Consider the following 6378-nt stretch of genomic DNA (forward strand, 5'->3'; position numbering starts at 1 on the left):
TATTTTGTTGGAGTTCCCGTCGTGGCTCAGTGGTTAACAAATCCAACTAGGAACCATGAGGTTGCGGGTTCGATCCCTGGCCTTGCTCAGTGGGTTAAGGATCCAGAGTTGCCGTGAGCTGTGGTGTAGGTCCCAGATGTGGCTCGGATCCTGTGTTGCTGTGGCTGTGGTGTAGGCCGGCGGCTACAGCTCTGATTCGACCCCTAGCCTGGGAACCTCCATATGCTGCAGAAGCAGCCCAAGAAATGGCAAAAAGATAAAAAAAAAAGAAAGAAAGAATCCTGTATTTTGTTGTTTTTTTTAAAGTCAGGCTTGTTATGTGACTTATGCTGGCCAATGACACGTGGCTGGACATTCTATGTTACTTCCAGGAGGTGCTGTTAAGAGCTTGTGCACAATTCTGTTCCCCTTTGTCTGGTATCACATAAGTATTTCCCTGAAGGGGTCCTCCAGCAACTCAGCAGCTGGGCCCTTGGACGGTGACAATGAGAAGTTCCCTCCATCACCACATCCTGCAATCCACTCTACACACACAGGATGAGCTGCAAATAAACCTTTGTTGTGTTATGCCGAGATGTGTGTGGTGTGTGTGTGGGGGGGTGTTTGTTACAGCAGCCTGAGGGATTCTATACTGACTGCTCCACTGGCATTCAGCTAGGGGGTATCCATCATTTGTAAGTACAGAACTGCTAGGAAATGGCCTTTTGGTATTGTCTTCATTCTCTATTGTAGGATGGGGATTGGGAAGGAGGGGCAAGTTCTTTCAAGTTTAAGGAAACGGTTATCACCACCACCATGAGGCATCACTTCCTCATTTTCTCCAACAGCTGGCTGATAGGAAGAGCAAGAGCTGAAATTAGTTCTTGTATGTTGCGAGGACTATAAATATTTATTAAACAAACACTTTGTATGTGTGCAGTGGTTCCCTGATCATTCTTCCAACAGCTCTCTCAAGGGCACATCTCTATTGGGTAGATGTAGGGGGGAAGAATTTTATAGTACGCCCACTCGGGTATTATTTTTTTAGCATTCTTTTTCTCATATTATCTTCCATCATGGTCTATCTCAAGAGACTGATAGAGGTCCCTGTGCTGTACAGGAGGACCTCATTGCTTATCCATTCTAAACATCTACCAACCCAAACTCCCTGTCCATCCCAGTCCATCCCACTCCTTCTCCCCTCCTGCTTGGCAACCACAAGTCTGTTGTATAGATCCATGAGTCTGTTTCTGTTTTGTGGATAGGTTCATTTGTGCCATATTTTAGATTTCATGTATAAGTGATATCATATGGTATTTGTCTTTCTCTTTGTGACTTCACTTACTATGAGAATTTCTAGTTGCATCCATGTTGCTGAAAATGACATGAATTCATTCTTTTTTATGGCTTAGTAGTATTCCATTGTATTTATTGCCATATCTTCTTAACCCATTCATCACTTGGTTATTTCATTGTTTTCTGCTCCATTTGGTAATTAGTTCTGGAGCCCTGGATGGTGCTGAAGCTGAGGTCCTGCTTTGCTTTTTTCCTGGCACGGCCACCACTTCTTTGACTTCAGGACCAAAAACTCTCCCAAATCTTCCACTCACCATGTCTCACGTCTGTAGACATGACTGGCAGCTGATAATGAAACACAGTCATCTTATGGGCATATTCCTTGTAGTGCTTTTCTTCTGTTCCACCTTGGCTTGAAATTAATGTGAATAAAGAAAATACTAATTCCCCCGGATGTTTTAAATGGTGGGTTTAGTTATGCAGCCTGCACCTCAGAAATCACATGGGTGAGACATAGTTTCTTAATTCTACATGAGAGGTAGTATTAGGAGGTGGTTAAGATTTTGGCTTCTGAGCTCAGATTGCCTGGGTCCGATTTCCGCTGGGGCACTTAACTAGCTGGATGGTTAAGTGGGCAGCTTCCTCAGCCTCTCTGTGCCCTAGTTTTCCTCATCTGTAAAGTGGGGTTGTTGTAGCCTGTCTTTCATTGGCTGAGGCTGTGAGCATTAAGCGCGTCACCACCTATAAAGTACTGGAGGAAGGCTTGGGAAACAGCAAGTGTTTAGGAAGTGTTAGCATCCTAAACAGCCCTGGAAGGAGTAGTATAGCCCAGCTGAGAGTACAGGCCTGGCGTCCACTGCCTCTGTGGCCTCAGGGAAGTGAACGACCTCTTTGTGATTCTGTAGCCTTGACCGTCAAGCCGGGATAATTGTAGTCCCCACCTCAATGGAGTTTGTGAGGTTAAAATGAAATAGGATGTGGAAAGGTCTCAGCAAGTGGCGCTGGGACATACAAAATGCTCAATAGGAGTTCCCGTCGTGGCGCAGTGGTTAACGAATCCGACTAGGAACCAAGAGGTTGCAGGTTCGGTCCCTGCCCTTGCTCAGTGGGTTGAGGATCCAGCGTTGCCGTGAGCTGTGGTGTAGGTTGCAGACGCGGCTCGGATCCTGGGTTGCTGTGGCTCTGGCGTAGGCTGGTGGCTACAGCTCCAATTCAACCCCTAGCCTGGGAACCTCCATATGCCACGGGCGCGGCCCAAGAAAAATGGCAAAAAGACAAAAAAAAAAATGCTCAATAAAAATCATTATTTCACTACTGCTACTACTATTAATATTACTTTAAAAATTGTTTTAAATTCTCAGCATTAAAAAAAATCTGCCACCTTCTTCTCAGCCATCCCATGCTTTCCCCATGTTCTGGCAGCCTTGACCTAGCATTTGAAAGATCCAATTCCTGGCATGGTCCAGTTTTTCTTTGATGGGGGTAATTTCTTTGATCCACGGGGCTGCCGTGTTTATGTTGGCTATCAACAGGGCAACGCCTAGGAATTACTATTTAAAACCATCTAATGTCGTTTCCCAGCAATTCTCCAAAAAAAAAAAAAAAAAAAAGTTTTTAGGGGCAAAATAAATCTGAGCCTTCCATTAGTTCTTTAACACACCTTATAACCCATCTCCCAGATGCTAGTATTTCTCTACACACCCTGAACCTATGCCAGAAGTTGCATGGCTGTGACATCTAAGATGAGAATTGTTTGGGTTCATTCAGTACATTCTTTTTGGTCTGCAGTCTCTTTTATCCTGGAAGCTTAAAAGAATTACCTGGTATCTTATATTTGGACTACAGTGACTTCTTTTTCTAGCCTGTATTTATTCAGGTCTGTGTCCTACTCTATTTTACAGTCATTAAAACAGCATTGCGGAGTTCCCGTCGTGGCTCAGTGGTTAACGAATCCGACTAGGAACCATGAGGTTGCGGGTTCGATCCCTGCCCTTGCTCAGTGGGTTAAGGATCCGGCGTTGCCGTGAGCTGTGGTGTAGGTTGCAGATGCGGCTCGGATCCCGCGTTGCTGTGGCTCTGGCGTAGGCCGGTGGCTACAGCTCCGATTCAACCCCTAGCCTGGGAACCTCCATATGCCACGGGAGCAGCCCAAGAAATAGCAACAAAAACAACAACAACAACAACAAAAAGACAAAAGACAAAAAAAAAAAAAAAAAAAAAAAAAAAAAAAAAGAGCATTGCAAGGCTTCTGTGAAATCTCCAAATAGTTCAGGATTGGGCAGACATGATTTCCTATAACTTCACACTTACAGGAAAGAAGAGAAACACATTCATCTCGGCGCCTGTGTTGAGAAGCTCTCTAAAACTACCTATAGGCATGGAAATGCATTTATGATGAGAAAAACAGCATCTCTCTTTTATCTCTTAACACTCCCACCCATTTCTGGGTTCAAGGCGAGTTCTACCTTTACGTCTCTCCAAATACTGCCACTGCATCTGTTCAGGAGTAAGGCTGAGCCCCACACAGATGCAGAAACAAACACTCCTCCAGGGAAGCCTTTGCTCCCCATTGGTCTGTTCCCCTTCAGGAAGGCGCTGACCCGCTGTCTGGCTGCATTCAGGCGCCTGCAGTTTGTAACAGACCCACGTGCTGGCAGAGACCAGAGGGGATTCCGGCCGTTCCCAGCCTCCCTTGTGACTGGACAGGGCTCACTGCAACGTGTCGGGTTGAAAGAGCTTCCTGAAGCTTCGACGAAGAGCAAATCACTAAGAAAGTTGGGTGGGATCCCCTTGCCTCTGTCGTCGGCGGCAGAAGGGGCCTCGCGAAGAGAAAGAAGTACCAGGAAAGCTGGGTTCCTTCGGGTCACAAGAGGCAGCCGGGGGGTACAAGGGGAAGGATGAGCTGGGGGAAGCAGCATCGCATCAGGAAACAAGCGGAAAAAGGCGGACGTCTGCGCGCTGCGCGCGGGGGAAGGAAAGGGCAGAGCCCCGGAGGCAGGGCGGGGGAGCCCGGGGAAAGTGATCTTCCGAAGGAAGCGTGCTGCGTGGGCTGCCGCAGCCAGCCCTTCCTAACGGAGGAGTTTGGTGTTTGGGAAGGCGGAGAAACTGTGTGGAAAGGAAGCCACAATTCCGCAGCCGCGTTCGAGGTGTACCCCCTTTACCCCATGGCGCCACGTGGGTGGCGGCTGCCGCTCACCTCCTTCAGGGGACACTGGGTCACACACATCTGACCCTTGCAGCCAGGGCCCTTCCGGCGGAGCTGTGGACGGGAATGGAATTATTTGAGAACGGCATTAAGCCCATGAGTAAAGGCCTTAGCTCCCCAGGGCTCAGTGTATTCACCGACCTCCTCTCCCCGCCCCAGGTACCATCCTCAGCCTCTTCTCCGCGGTGTCTGCCCGGTTAGGCTCTTCCCCGGGATGGAGCCCGGCCCTGCGCATCCATGAATAAACCCCTCGGCTCCCTGCCCTGCCTCCTCCCTGCTGCCGCCTTGGTGCTGGCTTAGCTCTCCTGGCGCTGGCCTGCGCTGCAGCCTCTTCCTCCCTGCCCTCGCCCCAGGGTCCGTCCAGCTGATAACCTCGAGTGGGGCACACTCAGATTTCTGCAGCTTTTTACTGACTGGCTCAGCCTCCGCACCATGATAAGAAGAGGTTATTTATTTCTTCTCAGGAAAGGTCCCCATCTAGGTGGGAAAGGACTGGTCTCCTGGAAGAGTGCTTCTAGAAAGACCACCCCTCTAGGAAATGAAATCAACTTTCAATGGAGAGACTTCCTGTTTCCTCAGTTTAAAGTACTCCCTGCCTTGGCCAGATTCTTGTAAAAGAGCTTCAAAGCTGGGCCTCCCAGGTTTAGGCTCCTCGGCTTTTTCCTTTTACCTCTTCTGCGGTTTACTCGAATTGCGCATTTAGTTACCCTGCAGGGTGGTCTGTTAAAGGAACGCGATCATTACATGCTGTTCACCTAATTTCTGCTCAGACTCTTGTGTGCATCCAATCTGAACCCATGCGTTCTATTATTCTTGTGGTTTGGGGCTTCAGAGGAAGGATGCTTGCCTTGTTCTTATGAGAAGAAAGGCACAGAATGGATGGCACCGCCTCTTCTAAATGGAAACATTTAGATTTATTTATTACCGTTTGCGAAAAGGTAGAGGCGACACCTTCACTTGCAAAATTATGATCATCTCCATTTCTCGGTGGCCCAGCTTCAGTTCTCCACGGGGTCGGTCAGTCTCCTGGAGCTGCGCAAACAACACCAGTCTCAAGGTGAGGGAGTCATTTTGTAGACAAGTGTTGCTTTTTGAAAAGCTTCCTTTCATAAGGCTAATAGTTCTCGGAGGGATGGTAAAGAGGCGTTATCCATCATTTAAACGTCCTTAACAGTAAATCTATTAGAGATTGGCAAGGACTTCAGAAAAAGAGGCACAAGAAAGGTGAGCTCTGTGAACCTGGGCACATTAGCCCCTCATAGAGCCTCATTTTCCTTGGGGAAGGAGGGAGTGAAACACGGGTTCACACACTTACCGGGGGAGAGGCTGTGATCATGAATGTGGTTTTCCCAGGGCGAAGCCCATCCGCTGCACCTCGAATGGGGCTGATGCCTGCGATGTCCCCAAATGGGGAAGCTCGGCTGCATAATTTGTGATGGTGGGGGACTGCATTCGCGCGTTCCCTGGTTTAAAAAAAAAAAAAAAGATTTCACAAAGCAGCTTGAAGGTAAAATCCAAAGGAGGTGATAAATGGGAAAGTGCTTCATAAAACTCAAATGCTCTGAACAGATGTCAGGTACTAGCATGATTTTGCTGGAGGCAGGTGGAAGGAAGCTGCGGGAGCAGAGCGTGAGGGTGGTGGGGAATGGGTAGATGTCCGGCCGGTTGAGCGCCCACAGTGTCCAGAAAGGGGGACAAAGACGTGAGGGCAGACTCTTTCCTTCATGGCTTTGCACCGTGTGTGGCTCTGAGGGGTCACGTCGATCAGAGCTGGGGAGAGGTGGTGTTTCCTAGGGAAAAGCAGCCTGGGATTTTCTGTCTGAGACCTGGCACTGCCAGCTGATAAGTTGAAGACTTTGGGGAAGTTCTCCATCTCTCATTCCTCAGTTCCTGGTCTG

The 6378-nt window shown here is 48.5% G+C and overlaps 1 non-coding gene across 1 annotated transcript; it reads left to right on the top strand.

The window, feature by feature from the left end:
- Positions 1-5787: 5787 nt before the first annotated feature.
- LOC146398498 (U1 spliceosomal RNA) lies at positions 5788-5947 on the top strand. Its single transcript, XR_014820126.1, has one exon. It is a non-coding gene; the product is annotated as a U1 spliceosomal RNA (small nuclear RNA).
- Positions 5948-6378: the final 431 nt, after the last annotated feature.

The sequence above is a fragment of the Sus scrofa genome, chromosome 11 (assembly GCF_054392235.1).
Source record: "Sus scrofa isolate SSC_HxYL_T2T_F1_AM1 chromosome 11, Sscrofa_HxYL_maternal_Yorkshire_Landrace_v2.0, whole genome shotgun sequence".
Lineage (NCBI taxonomy): Eukaryota > Metazoa > Chordata > Mammalia > Artiodactyla > Suidae > Sus > Sus scrofa.